General features: G+C 42.0%; 1 long non-coding RNA gene across 1 annotated transcript in view; it reads right to left on the bottom strand.

The window, feature by feature from the left end:
- Positions 1-11,062: 11,062 nt before the first annotated feature.
- LOC138763346 (uncharacterized) overlaps positions 11,063-24,810 on the bottom strand; it is a 47,753-nt gene continuing 34,005 nt past the window's right edge. The window contains exon 4 of the long non-coding RNA XR_011357498.1: positions 11,063-18,082. This is a non-coding gene — a long non-coding RNA (uncharacterized lncRNA). The remainder of the gene's footprint in view (positions 18,083-24,810) is intronic.

Raw genomic sequence — 24,810 nt, 5'->3', positions numbered from 1 at the left:
CTGTAATTATCACACTTGAACAAGATTCTGGTAATGATTGTTTATCCGTTATTTGTTGAAGAACATCTAAAAATATAGGAGACAAATCATCATTAAACACCTTAGAGAAATGGGAATGGGAATGGAAAGAAGGATGAAATGTCAAGGAGCCTGATTGATACTGAAGATCCGGAACAATCTTTGGGATTGGAATCATTGGGAATAATAATAATCATCATAAAACTCAACAGTAAATCCATCATCTCCTGGAGATTTCCCATTTGGCATCTCCTGTATAGTTTGTTTAATCTCAAAAATCAGTAAATGGAGATTCCAGTTCTTTCACATCCTCTTCTCCTAACACTGGCAAATCCAATGCAGATAAAAAAAGATTCAATAGCACCATTATCTCAAACCCCCTCAGAAGTATATAATTTTTGATAAAATGAACAAAATTGATCATTAATTTCCTGAGGTTTATAGGTAACTGTTGAATTCCTTTTCACAGCATTAATAGTTCTTGAAGCCTGTTCTGTTTTCAATTGCCAAGCTAACACTTAATGAACTCTATCACCTAATTCATAATAACGCTGCTTAGATCTCTGAATTAAACGCTCATATCGATAAGCTTGCAATGCATTATAACATAATTTCAACTTAGTTTGTTTTTCCTTTTTATCTTCAGTACAGTCTTTCTGAAACTCTTTTTCCAACTCAGTTATCTGTTTCTCCAATGTCAGACTTTCTGCTAAATACTTCTTTTTTTTCCTTTACTGAATAACTAATAATTTGGCCTCATAAATATGCTTTCAAAACATCCCATAAAATAAAATTATTCTGTACAGATTTTGCATTTATATTTAAAAAGGAAGCAATTTGTTCCTTAATAAAATTAACAAACTTAGGCTTCTTCAATAGCATAACGTTAAATCTCCGACGATAAGTTGACTGCATAAGTTCAGATCCAGCACATGATATAAGTAACATAGAATGATCAGCTATAACCCTATTCTTATACTCAGCCTGATTAATTTGAGTTTGAAGATGAGCAGATACCAGAAACAAATCTATTCTAGAGAATGAATCATGTCGAGATGAATAAAACAAAAAAATCTTTCTTTGTTGTATTTCATCTCCTTCAAATCTCAACTAAATTCAGATCTTTCATCAAAGATGCCATTTGCACGCCATCTTCGATTTCTTTATACTTTTCAGAAATTTGTCTAATAATGGGACTAAAACACAATTAAAATCCCCTCCAACTAAAATATTTTCCTTGGCCTGATTTAATGTCAGAAAAGCTTCAGATATAAATCGTTCATCAGATATATTAGGTGCATAGACGATTCTGCAAAAATCTTACAATTCACCATTAAACTCAACCTGCTGTCTCAAAAAATGATTCCAATTCAAACGGTATTTTCTTATGAACCAAAATCGCCACTCCTCATGCTTTAGAATTGAAAGAAGAAGCAATTACATGTCCTACCCTATCTCTCTTCAATTTTAAATGTTCATTTTCAGTTAAATGTGTTTCTTGCAAAAAAGCAATGTCAACTTTCATCTTTTTAATATAAACTAACGCATGTTTACGCTTAATCGGATTATTCAATCACTGTACATTAAAGTCGCAAAATTCAAATTAGACATTTTGTACTAAAAAATTTCTGTTAATTTCACAATTCACACATATATAACAAAAAAAGCTCCCCTTGCTCAAATAATAAAAACAACTACTCTAAAATAAAATACAAAAAAAGCCCAACAATATAAAAAAACACATTAAAAAATCCTCCCCAAAAATACACCAGTATAGTAATTCCCCAATTAACTGGGTGTGGTAAAAAAGATCCCACTGGTGGCAGATAACTTTCAAAAGTTTCAGTTATCTACCTCCCCTCCCCATCAAACCTTTCAGCAATTGTCCATCTCAATCATATTCCCAATGATTCCAATCCCAAAGATTGTTCTGGATCTTCAATATCAATCAGGTTCCTTGACATTTCACCCTTCTTTCCATTCCCTTTCCCATTTCACTCAGGTGACAATGATCGATCAGCTCACCACACATTTGGTAAAGAATTAGCCAAAATTAATGTATCATGATCGTTCTTAAAAAACTGAGATTGAAAGTTCCCATAAAAAACTTTCAACACAGCGGGGTACTGAAAAGTAAACTTGCACCCCTTTCTCCACAAAACTTCTTTTGCTGAATTAAATTCCTTACGCCTCTTAATAATCTCCTGACTCAAATCAGCATAGAGAAAAACTCTATTGCCTTGAACCATCATTGGAGTTTGATTCCACGAGCCTTCTGAACAGCAACTCTTAAAATCATCTCTCTATCCTGATATCTCAAACTGTTCAAGGTGGTTGACCCGGATAAGGTTTCTTCCTTAACGCTCTCTGCACTCTATCCAAATCCAAACCGTCCAGGAAAAATTCAACACCCAATACAGCTGGAATCCACTTTTTAAAAAATTTCACTGGATCTGAACCTTCAATGCCTTCTGGGAGTCCTACTATTTTCACATTTTTCCAATGCCCTTGATTTTCCAGAGAGTCAATCTTCTTCAACAATACTCTCTTTTGAATCTCCCATCCTACAAAAGAATCATCCACTTTTTAAAAATTTTTCTCTATTCTGTTCCACTTGGTCTTTACAATCTTTTTGAAATTATCTTGCACTGTATTCACCACTTTCAGACATCTATTAGCATCAGCTTTAACAACAGTCATATCTTTCTTTACAGGTAACACTTCTTCACAAATACCATTCATTTAAACTTTCATATCCATAAATCCTTGATTCATTTGAGAAGAGATCTGAGATTATATATTGTCCATTTGATGAGCAATCCCTTCCAAAGTTGTAAAAACTGCTTCAAAGCCAATCCTCCTTGAGGCCAACCTTCTTTAGCTGTAATATCTGAAGCAAGTTCTTCCTGTTTCCGCTCTGACAAGGCAGGACTTCCCTCCCCCTCTTCACCTGCGCTTGTCATCGGCCGGGTCGCTCTGCTGTGGGTCTGGATCCCCACCGACGCAGCGTTGCTGGCTGGTCCCCCCCACAGTCCAGACCCTAACAAGCTGCAAACCCAACGGTGTAGGGTTGGTGAGGTTACGGAGACAGTGTAGGGTTGGTGAGATTACAGAGATGGTGCAGGGTTGGTGAGATTACAGAGACAGTTGTAGGGTTGGTGAGATTACAGAGACGGTGTAGGGTTGGTGAGATTACAGAGACGGTGTAGGGTTGGTTGGTGAGATTAAAGAATAGATGAGTAATTGGTGAGATTACAGCTTTGGTGGGAGGCTGAGGATACAGAGACCTTGGAGGATGGGTAAGTTGGATAAGGTTATAGAGTTGTTGGAAGAGTGTTTTTGCTTGCACTTTTTTTTATCAGCCTGCTGTAGGAGGCTGTTTCAATGAATTGAGAACCAGCCCCTGCATTGGACTTGAAGTACTATTTTCGGAATCAAGCTCTATCGAAGAACCAGGCTCAGATTATTTGTTTACTGAAAATCTGATTTGAAAATGCATTCAGTCTCCATGACTACTGGGTTGCTGGTCCTTTGTGCTGGGCTTTAGGTACAATTATAGTTTCTTTTCAGCTTCCCACCTTTATGAATCAACTCAGGCATGAGAATTAGGCAGAGGGTACAGCTACAATGCTGGCCCTTTATATCCAGATGGTTTAACCCCGATTGGGCAATTTGTAGCTGTGAAGGCTTCAATACAAAAGATGCCAAATATTTCTGTGGATGAAACCTATTGTACCTTTAAAGGGCTCCTGACAACAGACCTGGACAAACATCAGGAAAAATAATATACAGATCTCATTGCCAGCAAGACTTTCTAAGGCTTATTTTGAACAGTGGATGAAGGCGTAATTATCATGTATTAACCCAAATAAAATGTTTTGCTGCCAATAGCTTGAATATGCAAATTTTGTTTTGTTTTAGTTTGTGGTGAGCAGGCTCAGCTGTGGGTTTGAACAAGATGCTGAAGGAACTCAGCAGGTCGGACAGCATCCATAGTCAAACAACGTTTCAGGTTGGGAACCCTCTGATAGGATCAGACTAGAAAGGGCCCCATCCTGAAACGTTGATTGGTCATCTCTCTCAATGAATGCTGCCTGTCCTGTTGGCTCCCCCCAGCTTCTCACTGTTTGTGCAAACTTCCAGCATTTGCAGTTCTTGTGTTTTTGTGGGGATGACACATTGTAATTTATTTTTAAAGAATTTTTGATGGTGTATCTTACATGCAATATTATTTCAGGGAGATTTGCCAGATTCATCCAAGAAGCTTTAACATAACCTGGCAGGGGGGTTGGGAACCAAGATGGGGAGAGAGGGACTGAAAAGGTGAAGGATAGCAACCAAGACAAAGGAAGTACATTGAAGCAGAACAGGATGGTGGAGGGACAAGCATTGAGGTAAGATGGGTAAAGATGTTGTGTTTATTTTAACACAAGAAGCTTAATGGGGAAAGGGGATGAGTTTAGGACATGGACAGGTATAGAACATGATGTTGCCATAATGGAAGGAGGACCAGAATAGACTGCTCAATGTTCCAGTGTATCATAATAACAGGTGTGTCGGGATCAGTGGAGGCGGGGTGGGGTAGTGGTTGGGGGTTGTGCAATATTGACCAAAGAAGCTATCACACTAGTCTTTAGAGTGGATATTGCCAGATAACTGTTGTGTGAGGCAGTGTGGGTGGAAATCAGGAACCAAACAGGAAGGTTGACAGAGCTGGGGCTTTTCTCTTTGGGGCTATGAAGGATTCTTAATGGAGGTATATAAGGTTAGGAGGGACTAAGACAGGTTGGATAGCCAGCACCATTTTGTTCCTGGGAGCATCAATAGTAAATACCAGATCATCTGTTTAAGGTGAGTGGAGGAAAGTTTAGAGGAGACGTTGGAGGAAAGTCTTTTTACTCAGAGGGTGCTGAGTACCTGGAATCCATTTACCTGGGGTAGTGGTGGTGGCTGGGACAATAGGACATTCAAAAGACTCTTAGATAGACGTATGGATGCAAGAAAGATAGAGGGTTATGGGTGTGAGGGCGGGAAGGATTAGATTGTTGTGGAGTAGGCTACCTCGGCTGGCTCAACATTGTGGGTCGAAGGGCTTGGACTGTGCTGTTATATTCTTTGTTCCGTGAACAGTCACTTGATGAGTGTATAAAATAGGTCACCAGGAGCTGGAGAATCAAATATGCAAAGATTGCTGATCCCTGTGAAAAAAACATTCTAGGTGACTTCAACTTCCCCAATATTGACTGGGAATGCCAAAGTGTCAGTGGATTGGATGGATTGAACTTTATTAGGTGTGCCCATGAGAACTCTCTACAGCAGGATGGATGAAGAGGCGAGCTGCCGCAATATATTCCAGCGCTTTTGCCAGCAGGCCTCTGTCAAACATAGGCTACTCTCCAATTGAAAAGAACATCATGGAAAGTCCAAGGGCCCAGACAGCAAGCCAGGAAAGTAGATATCAAAGTGCTGATATTTCTGACCAAGATGTAAACAGGATACTTGTTATGAACCAGTGTACTGACATACAGTAACTTACCAGACATAACATCATCCTTTTTTTGAATCCATTGGCTCACACAGGAATTTGATCCAAAAGCTTCTCACGATTTCCCAGCTGACTGAGAATAACATCTTGTCAGTTGCATGGGGATACATGATCTGAGTCGAGAGACCCTTGAATAGAGAAATATAGATAATCCTGAACTCTTTAACCTGAGTCTTGCAACATTCAGGGTCCTCAAAGTGCAAGCTGTAAATACAATTACAAAGACAGAAATAGCAGATGCTGGAAATCTGAAATAAAAACAATAAATATTGAAAGCTCTCAGAAGGCCTGGCAGCATCAGTGAAGAGTGAACCAGAGTTAATGTTCCAGGTCTGAGTCTGCTTGTCATTTCTGAAGTGCATCAGGGAAACCATCTCAATTTGAAAGAATTTGTTGTGGCATCAGTTTGATTTAATTTCTGTTAACCTTCCCCCAAATATCTCTCCCTATCCCTCTGTCTCCTTTCCACCAGCTCCCCACGCCTTTCCCTTCCCTCTCCTATCAGAGAGGTGCCCTCTTCCCCTATCACCCTTTCAGCTTTTTCTATTTTACTCACCTCTATCTCTTACCTGTTAGCCTTTGCTCTGTGAATAACCACAGCCTTGATGAACTGTGTGTTTGGAGCAGACACACAGCTCTGTTGGTAAAGGGCCTCAGTGGAAATACAGTGGCAGGCGGGCTTAGCTTCAGATAACAAAAGGTAACAAATTACTTGGTTTTATTTTTAATTCAGCTGTTTCATAGCTTACTGATCCAGGCTTCAGGACCAGTGTGAAGGGACGATTTGTAGAATCTATGCAGGCTATTATGATGTGAGTATATTGTCTGATGAGTAATTTTGCATCAACCCATAACCACAAGATTTCAGATTTATTGTCAGAGTACGCACATGACATTACATACAACCCTGAGATTCTTTTACCTATGGGCATGGCAGAATTGGTAGCGCAAATTAACTGTTCAGAGTGTAAACATGTAAATAAATAACTGTAAACAGATAATGAATGTAAAAAAAACTGACTGCAATACAGCAAAAACAAAAAGAAAATCAATAAAGTGCACACAAATAAGAGTCTTTAAATGAGCCTGATTGAGTTTATTGTTTAGAAGTCTGATGATGGAGGGGTAGCAGCTAATGGTGCGAGTCTTGTGGCACCTATACTCCTTTCCTGATGGCAGCAGTGAGAACTGAGCTTGTGATGAGTGGTCTGGGTCTTTAATGATTGCTGCTGCTCTCTGACAGCAGCCTTCCCTGTAGATGCACTCAATTGTGAGGAGAGTTTTGCCTGTGATGTCCTGGGCTGTCAACTACCTTTTGGAGGGTTTATGCTCAGGGGTATTTGTGTCCCCATACCAGACTGTGATGCAACGAGGCACTGCACCTGTAGAAATTTGCCAGGGTTTCTGGTATCATACAAAACCTCTGCAAACTCATGAGGAAGTAGAGGCACTGACGTGCTTTTCTTACTACCAGAACTAGCAGAACTATAGATAACTTGCAGTGCCAGCTTACTGTGGTTAACCATAAAACACAGCGTGTAAACACACTCATTGGCCCAACGTATCTACACTGATTAAATTGTTCACCTAACCTATAATCCTCCATGCCTGCATTTGGCTCATATCTCCCCAAAATTTTCCTATCCAGGTAGATGTCTAAATGTTTTTTTTAAAATGACCTAATTGTAATGTTATGGGCCCAGAGGACCCCAAAACCCAGCAGCAATAGAAATTCACCAAGACAAATGGTTAAACAAAAATGGCTTTTAATTATCTTTAAACATGAAAACAGGATCAAACTTTAACTTATTACTATTAACTTAACCCCCTTCTAATTCTAAGCGCATGTGTATGTAATGTGTATATAAGTTCAGAAAAGTTCTTTAATTCACAGTCCAATCTCATTTCTCACTAGGCTTTAGTGCTTGAAAGGAAGGTTCTTGTTGGTTTTCAGAGAGAGATTTGTTGCTTGTGGGATACCCACAACTGATCCCTTCTGATCAGCCACTTCAGTGTCTTGCTGAAAAAACTTGCCCCATCAGGGTTTTCCAGATGATAACCTCTTTCTTTCAGGCTACCACAGAGTTCTTTTTGTTTTTCTTATTATTTCAAGAGAAACATTATACAACCAGTCATCTCTTCTTGTATGGACCACAAGGGTTTTAAACAACTAGAACAAAGAACTCATAACCCGTCTTCAAAATGGGGTTTTTCCACAAGCTTGCCTGCTTGTAATTTTCCAGTCTCAGCTGCTGCTGAACTATAGGACTGAATTCTCTCCCTCTCTCTCTCTCTCTCTCTCTCTCTCTCTCTCTCTGAGAAACCACATGACCCCCTTAGAACAGCAAACTGTACTCAGACAGACTGCAGCACAGGACCCAATCTTCTGAGTCCATTTATCTGGTGCTTTCAAAACAATAATCCATTACTCCACAGCATGTACAATTAACACCTACTTGTGAAATCCATATATGTATTCTTCAATGTTTTTGCAAAGGCACTCAGAACCTGGGCTGTCTGGCTTGAGCAGAGCTCCAGTATTTTAAATGAGTTCTGTTTTGAAGTGTTTGTATTTGTGCATGATGGAACTAAAACCCCCACAATTTATCTCCTTTAAAACATATCTATATACAATATAAAATATAACATAATCTGTCACAGTATCCACCTTCAACACTTCCTTGCATATCTCTACATACCCACCACCCATTGGGTGAAAAGGGTGCCCCTCAGCTCCCTATTAAGTTTTTTGTTTTCACCTGAAATTGATACCCTCGAGTTTTAAATTTATATTTAGACATAGAGCATGATCAGAGACCTTCCGGTCCACGAGCCTCTTCTGCCCAATTACACCCAAATGACCGAGAATCCCCATTTTGATCAGTGGGAGGAGAAATACACGCAGACACAGAGAGAAGGTACAAACTTCTTGCATACAGTGCCGGATTTGAATTTGGGTCACTGGCGCTATAACAGTGTGGCATTACCCTTAGACTTAAACTCTCCTAGGCTTAGTTTTAGACTCTCCTAGACTTAGTTTTAGACTCGCCTATGACCATTCACCATCTCTAACTCCTCCATGATTTTATAAACCCCTATAAAGTCTCTCCTCAGCCCCATCGCTCCAGGGAGAAAAGCACCAACCTCTCCTGCCTCTCCTTATAACTCGATCCTTCCACTCCCATTAAAATTGTTACATCTTTCCTGCACCCTTTCCAGCTTAATGACATGCTTCCTTTATCTAAATGACCTGAAATGCACACAGTATTAGGATAAGGTTTTGCCAAGTGTGATTAAATAGAAAATTAATTGGTATGAATCAAATACAATGGGTTTCTGTGCCCTGATCCATCGTATCAACCGGAAACAAATACTCTCTACACTAAGTCCAGGTGAAGCCTTTGGTGGGAGTGTCCTGATCGGGATGGATCAGTAAGTTTGTGGATGATACGAAGGCTGAAGGTGTTGTGGTTAGTGTTGAAGGTTGTACAACAGGATACAGATGGGATGCAGAGCTGGGCAGAAATGTGGCAAATGGAATTCAGTTAGGATAAGTGTGAGGCATTTTGGAAGGTCAAACTGAAAGGCAGAATACATGGTTAATGGTAGAATGCTCAACAGTGTGCAAGAATAGAGGAATCTTGGGGTCTAAATCCATAGTTCAAGGTTGCCACACTGATTGATAGGATAGTTAAGAAGGCCTATGGGATGCTGGGTTTCATTAATCAGGAGATTGAGTTCTTGTGTCATGAGGTAATGTTGCAGCTCTATAAATCTCTGGTGAGACCACACTTTGAAAACTGTGTTCAGTTCTGGTCATCTCATTACAGGAAGAGTGTAGAAGCTATGGAGAGGGTGATGAGGAGATTTACCAGGATGTTTGCTAGATTGGAGAATATGTCCTACGAGGTAAGGTTATCAGAGCTAGGGCTTTTCTCATAGAGCAAAGAAGGATGAGAGGTGACTTAATAGAGGTTTACAAGATTATAAGAGACATAGATAAGGTCAATAGCCAGCACCTTTTCCCTGGGAGAGAGTAGCAAACACCAGAGGACATCTGTGCAAAGTGGAGGGTGGAAAGTTTAGGGGAGAAGTAAGATTTTTTTTTACACAGAGTTGTGAGTGCCTGTATTGCATTGCCAGGGTTGGTGGTGGAGGTTGGAACAACAGGGACATATAAGAGACTATTAGACAGGCACATGGATAAAATAAAGGATTATGTGGAAGGGAGGGTTTAGTATTTTTTGTTAGGTATATATAGGCCACCACAACATCGTGGGCCTAAGAGGCTGTACTGTGCAATAATTTTCTATGTACCAGGGATGATCTCAATCATACAGAGAAAACAAGTAGACTATATACCCTTGCTTCTTGTAAACATCCTGCATCATTCTCATCTTATGACAGTTGATTGAATCAATCATCCTGACCACAATATTCCCACAGTCCCAAATTAAAGGTATGTTCTTTTTCCCAGAACTGCTATTGATTTCTAAATTAACTCAATTTCTCCTTGTCCTCCATGTGAATCCTTGTAATATCAAGGTATCCATATTACCCCAACTTTGTTTCCACCTTGTGTCAATACCCTAATCATCAGATCTCATTCCGAGAAGAAACATTGCCCTGATTCTTTGTGCCTTTTCCAGCTTGTTCCACTCTTCCTTGCCTGCCTTGAGGTATTTGGAGAATTCTTACATCACGCCAGTTTCTCTCCTGCATTTTCTAAATTCTTACTCAAATTGATTAGCCAGAATATCTATAGTAAATGGAGAACTAGCACGATAGAGACCATCCTGAACACCGAACAAGGGCTTCAGCTCATGATGTCTGTGCTGAACATGTTGCCCAAATTAAACTAAGTCTTTTCTGCCTGCACATGATTCATATCCCTCCAGTTCCTGCATTGTAATGTATCTACATATTGGTTATAAAGCTCCATGCTTTGTCCAAACAAATTTTGTTGTCCAAAGTTTTAATATCTTAAATCCATAACCCCCAATCCTATATGCTTTAAGTTTGGTAATTTCTTAAAGAATTTGGAATTGACTTGGAGGATGCACAAAAAAGATTTGTTAAGATAGCCCTAGCTGTAGCAAAAAAATGTATTATGTCAACCTGGAAATTGGAAGATAATTTGAAAATACAACAATGGTATATAGAAATGAATAAATGTATTCCATTAGAAAAAATAACATATAGTTTAAGAAATAATATTGAAATATTCGAACAAGTATGGGAGCCTTACATTAAATACAATAGCGAAAACCTACCGGGAACAAACATTACCTAAGTTGATGGAAGGAGAAGAGAAGAAAAAAATGGACTCAGTAGAATTTCTGGTGTATTTTTGTTGAATGACAACATTGTCTAACTGAATTAATGCAACCTAGATTGTATAACTAAAATGGATGAGAGGGGGGAGGGATGGGGGGGTGGCTTGGGAGGAGGGAGGGGGGAGGGAGAAAAAGTCACTGTAAATGTGTGGAAAAGAAAAAGTGTATATCATGGCTATTGTGATTTATGGTGTGAAAAATAAAAAATTTAAAAAAAAAAAAAAAAAAAAAAGTTTGGTAATTTCTTAAAGTGAGTCCTTATAAAAATAACAAATAATAAGAATCATTGAAATTTAAGGCATGAAGGTGTCTATCCAGCCCACCGTGTCAATGCACATCTACCTTTGACAACTTCAATGACATGTCATTGAAAATAAAGATAAAGATAATTTTGATGAAAAGTTACTAATCTGACATATTAACCATGTTTCTCTCCTAAGAGCTCCTGTCTCTTGACCCCCGAGCCCAATTCTAGCCATAGAAACACAAGAACGGGCAGGTGCTGGAATCTTGAATAAACAAAGAGGGCTGGAGTGGACTCTGCAGGTCAGACAGTATCCACAGAGAAAAATGATCTGTCAACGTTGCTGGGTGGGACCCTATGTCAAGGCCAAGGTGGAAAGGGGAGATAGCAGGTATAAAAAGGAGGGGAGGAAGACTAGGAAGGGGCCGAGATGAGAGGTTATTGGACAAATGATGAAGGGAGAGATGAAGGGACATGTAGAGGTCAAGAACACTTGGGGATGGGGTGGGTAAGTTTGAGTGAAAAGAATGGGAGTGGGTAAAGAAGTTGGAAAGGCCACAAGACCTAGGAGTGGACTTAGGCCATTCAGTCCATCCCTTTCAACCCCATTCTCCTGCCTTCTCCCCATAACCCTTGATTCTCTTCCCAATCAAGAACTTGTCTACCTCAGTCTTAAATCTACCCAATTACTTGGCTTCCACAGACATCCATGGCAATGAATTCCATAGATTCTTCACCCTCTGGGTAAATAAATTCAACCCCATCTCTGTTCCAAAGGGACATTTTTGTATTCTGAGATTGCCCTCTGGTCCCAGACTTTCCCACCATAGAAAACAGTAAAACAAGACTGGGAAGAAGGTTACTGAAAATTGGAAAATCCTATGTCCATGACATTGGGTTCCAGACCACCCTGGAGGAATAGAACATGTTCCTAATGTTTACATTTGGCCTCAATCTGAAAATGGATGAGGCTGAGGACAGAGAGGTTGGCGTCAGAATGAAGAAGATAATGAATGCTTCTCTGGCAGTCAGGAGTTGTCAAGCACAGAGAGGTAGTTCTCAGTTTTGATCAGACAGGTTACATGAGCACTGTTGCCATTCAGTTGAGAGAGTAGGTGGGGTCTCAGTATAAAGTCTCATCCAAAAGACACCAGTGCGAAATATGGTTGGAGACACGCAGGAGACTACAGACACTGGAATCTGAAGTCAAACACAATCTGCTGGAGAAACTCAATGGGTTGAGCAGCATCATTGGTTGAAATAATAGTTATTGGTTTTGACATGTGGCAGATTCCTGCTCTAGTCAGCAAAGTGGCACATATATTCACCAGCAAGCGCCTGCAGGTGGACCCCCTCCCCCCAAAAAATGAGGTCCATCAGCGAAATCCCAGTCCCAGAGGATGTAAATGCCCTGCAATGGTTCCTGGGCATGTTGAACTACTTGGGCAAGTTCACCCCCAACTCCAGTGAACTGACAGCTCTGCTCAGACAGATGACCCATAGAGATGTCAAATGGACCTGGCACAAACAACAACAAAATGCCTTCGATGCCCTAAAAAAACGCGTCTTGCCTTCCAGTCTTCACCTACTATGACGTACGTAGACTAGTGATGCTGACCTGCAATGCCTCACAGTATGGCTTAGGGGCAGCATGCCTGCAGGATGGAAATCCAGTTGCATACGCTTCCAGGTCACTTACAGACATGGAAACCAGGCTTACTCAGATTGTAAAACAGCTATTGGTGGTGGTTTTCACCTGCTCGAAATTCATTGATTATGTCTATGGCAGGCCGGTCACCAAAGAAACCGAACCCTTACCTCTAGTGACTATTATAAACAAGCTCATTCATGCAGCACCGGTGAGTCTGCAGCGTATGATGCTCAGGATCCAGAAATACCACCTCACGCTTGTACACAAAAACAGCAAGGAAATCCATTTAACCGATGCCTTATCACGGGCTCCCAGAAAATGCATGGTCCAGCAAGTCAAGGAAGAGGACACTTTTGATGTGATGACGGTAACCCCTTGGCCTGGCTGGATGAACTAAGAAAGCACATGGCTGAAGACACAACCCTAAACTCCCCTGGTACCTTCATTAAGGGCGGCTGGCCAGCCAAGCAGTTCAGCCTACCACCAGCGGTGGAACCCTCCTTTCCTTACCATGACAAACTGCTTATTGATGAGGGGATAATTATGAAGGGCCTAAGGGCAGTCATCCTTAGTACACTGCAGAATATGTATGGGGAGATTGGGCTCAAAGGGCTCCCTGGTGCAGAAGTGACGAAGAATAGAGTGATGGACATCGTCTTCTGGCCAGGTATGACAGAGAACATAGACAACAAGGAACAGTCCTGTTCAATGTCCAACAGTACCAAGCCACACCAGCAAAAAGAGCCACTGCAGCTACACCCAGTACCTGACCTGCCCTGGCCAACTGTGGCGACCGATATCTTTGAATGGTGGAGCCAACAGTACCTAGTACTAATAGACTCCTACTCAGGCTGGTTCGAGATAGACCTGCTCTGGGACGCAACCTTTGTGGCCGTCATCACCAAACTAAAATGACACTTTTCGGTACAAGGGGCACCTCGTACACTTCTCTCAGACGACGGCAGCCAGAGGTTCTGCGACTTTGCGACAGCGTGGGACTTCACCCACATTAGCAGCAGCCTAGAGTACCCACAATCGAACGGACTGGGCGAAAGGGCGGTGAGAAGAGCCAAGCAGCTGATGGAGAAGTCCCACAGAGAGAAAACAGACGTCTTCCTCAGTCTACTGAATTTAAGAAGTGTCCCTCATGGCACCATCCTGGGACCACTGACGCAGCAGTTAACATCGAGGCAGGCCAGGACTACCCTCACCAGTGGCAAGGAGACTTCTGGAGCCCCAACCAAAGGACCCGCAATATATCAAGGCCCAGCTGCTAAACAGAAGGCTGGTGTGAAAGAAAAGTTATGATAAAACCAGCCGGCCGCTTATCCCATTGACTGAAGGGGAAGTCATAAGGATGCAGACTCCACAAAGTTACGACTGCCCATGCACAGTGGAAATGAGCTGCCATGACCCCTGGTTCGTTCAAGGGGGAAAATGTACAGGAGGAACAGACGACACATCCTCCCAGTAAAGAGAACCACCCCCATCTCAAACTAACCCAGGCATATTGGCATTTTTGGATTTGGAACATGAGCCCGGGATTGACGAGAGCCCCCAGCCCACAGGAAAGGCAATGGACAATACCCCTGAGACTATGGACAGTAGAGACAATCAGGACAAGGTGCCCCAAGCCTCCACATCAGCAGAGGGCTATTACAAAATGCACACTGGGCGTGTATATAAGCCGAAACCAAAATACGGGGACTGAATTGGGTTGAACGTATATATTGTTGTACTAGTGAAAGTTATATATGTTCACTGTATCATGCAGGAGATATCTCAAGAAAGGGGATGTAGACAGCTGCTACCATTGGCTGCTCTGTACCCACTGCAATCACATTGCAGCCAATGTACTTGCAATAGCGCACCATGCATGTGTGAGAATCGCAAGGGCGTGTTAATTGAATCGAGAACTAGCAGGAAGCAGACACCACACTGGGTTCTCTCTCCCCATCCTGTTTATCATGTTTGGTTATGATCAGTAATGTTTTTTATTTGGTTTACCTCACCCGCTGACTCGACCCATTATTAAGCACACAATAACGAACACCTCTTAAATGTTACTCTTTGTACCTGTTCCCACCACGACCACTGGCAGCCAGTTCCAGCCACCCACTTTCTTTGGTTGGCTTCGCGGACGAAGATTTATGGAGGGGTAATGTCCACGTCAGCTGCAGGCTCATTTGTGGCTGACAAGTCCAATGCGGGACAGGCAGACACGGTTGCAGCGGTTGCAAGGGAAAATTGGTTGGTTGGGGTTGGGTGTTGGGTTTTTCCTCCTTTGTCTTTTGTCAGTGAGGTGGGCTCTGTGGTCTTCTACCCACTACTCCCTGTATAAATAACTTCCCCACACATCTCCTTTGATCTTTAATGAACTCTGAATACATGTCATTTAGTATGTGAGGCTTAGGGTTACGGATTGCCTGGTTTTAAATTTAAATTTAATTTTTTTTATTTTAAATTTAAATTTAGACATACAGCATGGTAACAGGCCCTTTTGGCCCACGAGTCCATGTTGCCCAATTTACACCCGATTAACCTATACCTCCGGAACGATTCAAATTGTGGGAGGAAACTGGAGCCCCATGGGGATAATCCACGTAGACACGTACAAACTCCTCACAGGCAGCATGGGATTCGAAACCCGGTATCAATCGCTAGCGCTGTAAAGGCGTTGCGCTAACTGCTACGCTAACAAAGCCACCAAGGGTAGCTGTTGAGGATATGAATTTTGGGGAGACAGTGGACAAACTTTAGAGCACAGGAGGCTCAGGGTGACCTAATAGAAGTTTATCATGCGATGAAAAGGCATTGATATGGACAATCTAAATCTTTTTACCAGGGTAAAAGGCTCACACATGAGAGGACATGAAGGGGAAAAAATTTAAGGGAGATGTGTGGGATGTTTTATTATATACAAAGATTAGTGGGTGCCTGTAATGGGCTGCCAGGAGTAGTGGTGGAAGCAGATACTTTTAATTTTTAATTTTTAAAAAATATATGGTTCATAATATGAATGCTTCCACTGTGATGCTGCCACAAAACACCGAATTTTGTGACTTGTTTGCAACAATTAATTCTGATTCTGATCATAGCATTTAAGAAGCTTCTAAATAGTCACATGAACATGAAGGGGATGGAAGGAGATCTATCAAATGCAAGCAGCAGTGTTAGTTTGAGTTGGACTCATGTTCAACACAGCCACATTGGTTGAAGAGGCTGTCCTGTTCCATGCACAATGTGATATTTTTACCCTGGGAAAAAGATTCTGACTTTCTACCTTAGCAAAGGCTCTCATAGTTTTCTAAACTTCAAGCAAGTCTCCCCTCAATCTCCAACACTACAGATAAAACAACCCAAATTTGTACAACTCCTCACATCATTCACACCCAATAATCCAGGCCAACATGCTGGAAAATCCCTTCTGTAAACTTTCCAAAGCCTCCACATACTTTCTGTAACAGGGTGACCGGAATGGAACATGATACTCCAAGTGCAACTGAGTTAATGTTTTACATCTTAGCAACGTGACTTCCTTACACCAATACTCATTGCCTCACTATGTGAAGATAACACCTATTTTACCAACCCACTGACTCGGGTGACCATTTTCAAGGAGCCATATCTCTCTATATCTTCGTATAAAACCAAAAAGACTTTCAATGGTCACAAGCCGACTGCCATCAATTTATTATCAGCAAGCAAGAAGGTAGAAATGGGTCAGTAGTGATTTCAAACCTCCCTATGAGACAAACAAGGGATCAACCATTATGCTGGGTGTTTACTCTAAAGCCACATTTGCCTTGTTCCAGGATATCCCACCAGGTGGGGAAGTAAGGGATGAAAGAGCCATTGCTGGTGATCATCAGACCTCTTCCTTAGCTAGCTGCCGATATGTGAGCATCTAATGATGGAATATTCCACTGGAGATAAGCAGTACTGCTCCTGAACGGGAACATGAGCATTGATCATGCCAGCTGTCCTGTGATCTAATTTGTACTGGCAATTATTAGTCAAGTGACTTGTGAAATACTGTCAACTGTATCAAGGGTCCTTATTAATGCATCTTATCATTCCTATTGTCGCCTTTTCCATGGTCTGTGTTGCCTGGTAGAGCAGTGACAAAACCGAGAGGCTAGAATAGATGAATATGTCAACCTAATGAACACCACCCAGATCAATGGCACAACGCAGGTCAGAATTCAAATTAGATTAAAGGTTTAAGGTTTGATAAAGGATCCTGACCTGAAATATTTATCTACATGGATGCTGCCTTCTTATTATATCCCCTCCTGCTTCTCTTTGTTTATTCAAGATTCCAGCATCTGTCCCTTCTTGTGTTTCTCAAGTGACAATTGGCCTCAGGGTGTCATGGGGCAGGATCTCTTAGCAAAGAGACATAGTTCATGTGTCAGGTCAAATCATGGAAAATCCCAGATACGCTCAGTAGATCAGTCAGCTGATCATGTTGAAGAACCTTCATCAGAACTAAGGAAGAGGGAAACAAGTTAATGCAGGTGAGCCTAAGGGAATTTTTCTGATCGAGTGAGGACACATGATCGATGGGATAAGGTCCCATGGTTGAGGCGTTTGAGTGTGATGTGGATCTGAAAAACTGGGGTACCTTAAGCAGGCGAGACGGTACTCAGAGAGAAATAGAAAAAAAACAGAGGTCTGACTTACAATCTCACCACAGCATCTGTGGAATTTAAATTCTCTTAATATAAAGCACAAGCAGATCATGGTACCCACAAAATTGTCACAAATTTCACTCTGGTTTACAGAAGTAGAGGGTCATAGATAAAAGGGATCAATACAGTATTTTCCTCAGGAAAGGGGGTCCAAAACTGGAGGGCACAGGTTTAAGATGGAAATAGTTTAGGAGGTCTGAGGTGCGCAAGTTGTTCCACACTGAGAGTAATGGGTACACAGAATGAGCTGCTGGGGGAAGTGACGAAGGATACACAACTGTGACATTTAAAAGGCAGTTAGATAGGTACATAGATGGAAGTTGAGGTATTTCATCACATTTTAACTCTGTGTCCCATTCTGATGGTCAGACAGATTTTCGAGGCCAGTAGAGTACACAGGGTGCTCAGAGTCTGCAGCAACGGAGAGAATGAGAAGGATTCGGAAATAGAGAACAGAAGGAAATCAATTGCTTTACTCTTCAGTATCAGCAGCAGCTTTATCTTGTTGTGGGAAACAGGGCAATTCCAACATACGTCCATTCCAAGACACGACCAGTCATCCGGAATGGAACACAGATGTATGTCATGGAGTACCTGTACAAAGAGAAAAAAAACAATCAATAAAGTGCAAAAGTGTGAGTTCATAAATGAGTCCTTAATTGAGTTTGTTGTTGATGAGTCTGATGGTGGAGGGGTAGCAGCTGTTCCTGAATCTGGTGCTGTGAGTTTTGTGTGACCTATACATCACAGCAAAAACAGAGCATGTGTTGGGTGATATGGATCCTTCATGATTGCTGCTGCTCTCCAACAACAGTGTCTCTTACAGATGTTCTCGATGGCAGGGAAGGTTTGGCCTGTGATGTCCTTGGCTGTGTCCACTACCTTTTGCAGTGCTTTACGCTCAGGAGTATTGGTGTGATAATTGGCTCACTTTCTGACTCCCCAGTCTGCTCACCCTGTACAAAGACGTAGGGAGGAGAATGAGAAGAAGTCCCAATTTCCTGGACAACCAGGTCCACAACACTCAAGAAGATCAACTCCATCCAGGACACCACTGAACTGGCATCCCTTCCACCACCAGCACACAGTGTACACAGAATCCACCACAATGACCTCCCTTGGGCATGCCAATAGCACTTCTCAAACCTGTACGACCAGGGCAGCGACACCCCTGACTTGGCAATACAGTAAAATCCCTGGTATCCAGAATTCTAGCAACCTGCAGAAAGATTGAGGAACATAAATAAATAAATAAATATGTAAATGTTTAGAATTGAAAAATTCAGTGTTCTCTGAAGTAGCACATAGGCCGTTGGTGAAGATGGGAGTAAATATTCAGCCAGCGAGATCCTTGGATGTGCTTTGCTTATAGCAGCAGTTTGAATAAAGTTGTGTGAAACAGCAATAGTGTCTCCCAGGATGAAGAGCTGGTTGATGCCATTCGCTGTTGGGGTGACTCTCTTAAAGTGTCTCCTTATAGCTGTTTAGTAAGAGTTGGCCCAGTTAGAGGCTTTATTGGTACGCTTGGGGGAGGAGGGGTTAATGATTTATAATGTTATTGTTCATCTTTCGTGCGGCTCCGTGGAGGGGGAGGAACCTGCAGATTCAGCATCAGTTAAATGTTTTCAAAGAATTTGACTGAAAATAAAGTAAAATGCTTTAAGGATTATATATTCATGCAAGCAAAGTTTCTTCAGTACAGTATTTTTGCCTTTTAAACTGTTTATTCTTAATGTAGGTGTGTTAGTTAGGCATTGTAAGAATAAGTCTCAAGCAACCAGAAAATACACTTATCCAGTATTTACCAATCCCCATAGGGGCTGGATACCAGGGGCTCTATTGTACTTCTTTAGTGTCTCTGGGTATAAGCCCTACTACCCTGTCATAACTGTATTTCTTTAGTGTCTATGGGTATAAGCCCTATTACCCTGTCATAAGGATGGGTGCAAGAATTCAGTATCTCGTCACTTCGCCAACGGATCTATCAGTATCGTAACATCCCATTTAATGAAATTTTTAAAAAGCACCAAAGGAGACTGCAGACCCCAACAACTGTCTCAATTAAGAATCTCTGAGCTACCACATTCTCAACTGAAAAAACACTCCAAATCCATATAAAGTTTAGTTGCACATTCAGACATGCTGATCCACAAGAGCATTGGTTAATAGTGTTGTTTTGTTGGTTAAATTGATGTGAAAGCTTGCAGTCAGAACAACTTCTCAAAAGCAACTGGATTTCAAACAGCAACACACTTGTTCCACAGGCACAGTCCCTGTGTATAATTAACCGAAGTTGTTCTGGCAATGATCCCAATAATATTCCAAGAATCAGCCAATTACACTCTGTACTCAAGCCAAGGCATTGGCTTCAAGTGCAGAAACTGATTTGTATGGGCCCTGGGGAGTTTTCTATTGCAGTCATTGGTCCTCCAAGTGGCCTCCACATTAACAGCTCTCCAGACTGAGGAAGCTTTCCCTTAGTTTATTGAAGGTTAATTTTGAATCAAGCTCCACTCACTCTGGACAAGCCTCACTTAAATGTAGGCAACTATGCAGTGCATTCACAGTATGTTTGCTCAAACCTGCTGCCTTGGTGGATTTGTTACCAAACTGTTGGACCTAAAATCGCAAACCAGCAGCCAAATTGAGCTCAAAGCAACCCAGTGGAATATGAGAATAGGAGTATTTAAGTTTGCTGATACACTATTCCTGATGGTTTCATCTGTGAGGTGCATCTAATTGTAGCTCCTTACAAACCATGTTAGGGAATTGGAGCTGGAGTTGGATGAACTCTGGATTATTCAGAAAGCTGAGGGGATGATAGATAGGAGTTACAGGAATGCAATCACACATACAAGGGAGGAGAAAGATAGCTGGGTGACCTTCTAGAGAGGGAAAGGGAACAGGCAATCAGTGGGTGCAGGGTACCCCTGTGGCCATTCTCCTCAATAACACATACTGTATACATGATGAACCATCAATAACTCCAAAAGACTGGAAGTTATGCAAAACCAACAGGCTTTTATTAACAATAGAATGGAGGCATGCCAATGCTGGTCGACTGTCCTGAATTGGGGAGGGGGCTGTGGAACAGTCACCTTTATTCAGGGGTCTGTGGGTGAAGCCACAGGTACAGTCAAGCAATGGGAGTGCCCTGACAGATAAATACATAGACAGTGGTTTACCACAACGCAGTTTTGGATACTGTTGAGGGAGATGATTTACGAGGGACAAGCCATGGTAGTTAGGCCTCTGACACAGAGTCTGGATCCGTGGCTAAGAAAGGGAGGGTAGAGAAGAGGTGAGCTGTAGTGATAGGGGATTCAATAATGTGGGGAACAGATAAGAGGTTCTGTGGAAGAGGTGGAGAATTACAGATGTAATGTTATCTCCCAGGTTCCAGGATATCTCAAATTGAGTTCATGGCATTCTTAAGAGGGTGGGTGAGCAGACAGATGTCATGCTCCATGTCCAATTACGTGATAGGAAGGGTAATGAGGTCCTGCAAAGAGAGTTCAGGGAGTTAGGTGTAAAGTTGAAGGACAGGACCTCTAAGGTTGAGATTTCAGGATTACTTCTTGTGCCATGAGATGGTGAGGTTGGAAAAAGGAGGATAATGCAAATTAACACATGTCTAGAGATGGTACAGGAGGGGGTGCTTCAGATTCATGGATCATTGTGGTCTCTTCCAGGGAAGGTGGGACCTGTTCTAATAGGGTGGTTTGCATCTGAACTGGAGGGAGACTAATATCATTGGGGTAATGTTTGTTAGTGCTGCTCCAGAAGATTTAAACTAGGTTTACAGGGGAATGGGGACCAGAGCAGATAGGGGAGCGGAGGAGGAAAAGTTGATGTTAAGACTGCATATACAGTAAAGAGAGAAATCAAAGGGTTGTGCACTGTGGAAATAATATTCTCACATGCATCTATTTCAATGCAAGGAGTATTGTAGGAAAGGCAAACATACTTAGAGTGTGGATTGGCATATGGAATTAAAACATTGTGGCCATCAGCTCAATGCTCCAGGCTTCCATTGTTTCAAATGTGATAGAGTGGGAGGGATGAAAGGTGGAGGAGAGGCATTGCTAGTCAGGGAAAATATCACAGCTGTGCTCAGAGAGGACAGGCTCTACGGATCAAGCTGAGAAATGGGAAAGGTATGAGAACATTAATGGGGTTGTATTATAGACCACCCAGTAGTCAGCAAGAATTGGAAGAGCAAATCTGCAGGGAGATAGCAGACAGCTGCAGGGAACAGAAAGTTATGATCATAGGTGATTTTAATTTTCCACATATTGACTGGAATTCCCATTCTGTAAAAGGGCTGGATAGGCTTAAAGCAGTCATTCCCAAAGTGGGCGGTGCTGACCCCCAGGGGACGGTGGAAAAATCCAAGGGGGCAGTGAGGAAAAAGGGGGTGGTCAGGGGGCAGTGAGGAAAAAGGGGGCATTCCAAAAGTTTCCAGCAAACTCAGCCCACAACGCTCATTGTGTGCTGTCAGATGAGGAGGGGGTGGGGGTGACATCCAGGAATGGTGACTGCTCCAGATAGGGAGTGACCACTCGCGACAGGGACTGACCACGTTCTATCAGTTGAGATGTAAATTTACCCTTTCATATTGTTAAACAAATTGGTTTACTCTGTTTTATTTGTGAAACTTATTTATAGTGTTAGATTAGTTGTTGTTTTAAATTTGCAGTAGACCTAATACCAAGAAAAAGATGTGTGTTGGGGATTGTGGGGGTGGGGGGAGCTAGGGATGTGGCCTAAGAGCCAAGGGGATGGCAGCCTGAAAAAGTTTGGCAACCACTGGCAAATGTGTTCATCAAAGTTTTCTAAATTAATATATGAAGGTACAAACTTGAGGACTCAGTAGTGTATTTCCTATTAGGGAATAAGACAGGACTGGAAACAGAAGTATGTGTAGGGGAACATTTTGGGATAAGTGATCATTAGTTCAAGTTTATAATTATTATACAATTGTATAAGTTCACTGAACTTTCTTTGATCTTCAGTGCAAAAACACGCAAACACATATAGGGACAACACACATATTTACAAGCGACTTATATGCAATACATATATAAAAATAAATAAATATTGTTAAATTAATAGTAGAGTCTTGGAAGGATTGTATGAGCAGTTCATCAATCATTCCACATTCTCATTGCCTGTGGGAAGAAGCTGTTTCTCAGACTGTTTCTCAGTGCTGGTTCTGATACTCCTGTATCTCTTGCTGACGGGAGCAGCAGGAAGATGCTCTGTGCGGGGTGGTCGAGGTCCTTAACGATTTTGTGAGCCTTCTTCAGACAGCAACCCCAGGGGATCACATTGATGGGGAGGAGGGAGACCCCAGTGATAATCCCATTAATTTCAAGATAATAATGGAGGATAGGTCTGGTCCTCAGGTTGAGATTGGAGAAAGGCCAATTTTGAGGAAATGAGAAAAAATCTGGGAAGCGTGAATTGGGCTAGGTTGATTTCTGGTAAGGATGTGGGAGGAAAGTGGAAGGCCTTCAAAGGTAACATTATGACAGAATGTTAATGTTTCTGTAAGGATTAAAAGCAAAGTTGAGTGAAACACAAAAGGCTGCAGATGCTATGATTTTAGTGGAGACATGGAAATGCTGGAGGAACTCAGCAGGTCTTGCAGTATCCCTATGAGATAAAGATAGATAACTGACATTTCAGGTCTGAGCTCCTCTGCAAGGTATGAATAAAGAGCAGGCAGCTGCCTGAATTAAAGGGCTGGGGAGAAGGGACAAAAGGGCAGGGGGAGGAGCATAGACAAACAGACAGAAGGTGTTAAATTGATATGGATAAGAGGACAGGTGAGAATTGATTGGGGGAGGGGGAGTTTGGCTCTGTGAGTGTAGAGCTCGAGAAAACGTGACATAGGGATAGATAGCGGGGGGGGGGGGGTGCTAAGGGAAACTAGAATGACATCCCTGCCATTGGGTTGGAGGGTGCCCAAACGGAATATGAGGATTTGTTCCTCCAATGTGCAGATGGCCTTAATCTGGCAGTTTAGGAGGCCATGGACAGGCAAAGTTAACAGGCATGAGGAGCCTTAGTCTCCAAGGTATTTAGGGGATCTGGTGAAAAAAAGAGAGAGGTGTATAGCAGGCACAGGCAACAAGAAGCAAGTGAGGTACTTGAGAAGTACCAAAAATTGTAGGAAAAAAAATAAAGAGAGAAATCAGGAGGCTGAAAAGAAGAAATAAGGTTGTTTTGGCAGACAAGGTAAAGGAAAACCTGAAGGGCCTCTACAGGTATAGTAAGAGGACTGTATGAGCAGTTCATCAATCATTCCACATTCTCATTGCCTGTGGGAAGAATCTGTTTCTCAGACTGATGGTGCTGGTTCTGATACTCCTGTATCTCTTGCTGACAGGAGCAGCAGGAAGATGCTCTGTGTGGGCTGGTCAAGGTCCTTAACGATTTTGTGTTGGATAGTCTTGTAAGAATAGTAAGCAACAAAATTGGTCCAGTTGAAGACCAGAGTGGTCGACTATGCATGGAGCCAAAAGAAATGGGGGAGCTCTTAAAGACTTTTTTGCATCTGTATTTACTCAGGAAACAGGTTCAGAGCCTATGGAAGTAAGGAAAAAATGTAGTGTGGTCAGGGAACCTATGCTAATTAAAGAGGAGGAGGTGCTTGCTGTCTCAAAGTGAATAAAGGTGGATACAACCTCAAGGCCTGACAAAGTATTCCCTTAGACCTTGAATTGCAGGGAATAAATTGCAGGGACCCTGGCAGATATATTTGAAATGTTCTTACCCACGCGTGAGGTGCCAGAGGATTGGAGGGTAGCTAATATTGGTCTGTTGTTTAAAAAAAAGTACAAAAATAACCCAGGAAATTATAGGCCAGTGAGCCTGACATCAGTAGCAGGTAAGTTATTGGAAGGCGTTCTAAAAGATTGGACATACAATTATTTGGATAATTAGGGACTGATTAGGAATAGTCAACATGACTTTGAGTGTGGTAGGCCATGTTTAACAAATCTAATCATTTTTCGAGGAGGTAGTGATGAAAGTTGATGAAGGAATGACTGTAGATGTTGTCTACATGGACTATAGTAAGGCCTTTGACAAGGTCCCACATGGGAGAGATTAGTCAGAAAGGATCAGTCGCTTGGTATTCATGGTGAAGTAGTGAACTGGATTTAATATTGGCTGGACGGGAGAAGCCAGAGAGTGGTAGCAGATGATGGCCTCTCAGACTGGAGGCCTGTTACTAGTGGTGTGCCTCAGGGATAGGTGCTGTGTCCATTGTTATTTGTCATCTATAACATATTAATGATAGATGATAATATGGT

Source organism: Narcine bancroftii, chromosome 5 (genome assembly GCF_036971445.1).
Source record: "Narcine bancroftii isolate sNarBan1 chromosome 5, sNarBan1.hap1, whole genome shotgun sequence".
Lineage (NCBI taxonomy): Eukaryota > Metazoa > Chordata > Chondrichthyes > Torpediniformes > Narcinidae > Narcine > Narcine bancroftii.
This window is presented reverse-complemented; position numbering and strand designations above follow the sequence as displayed.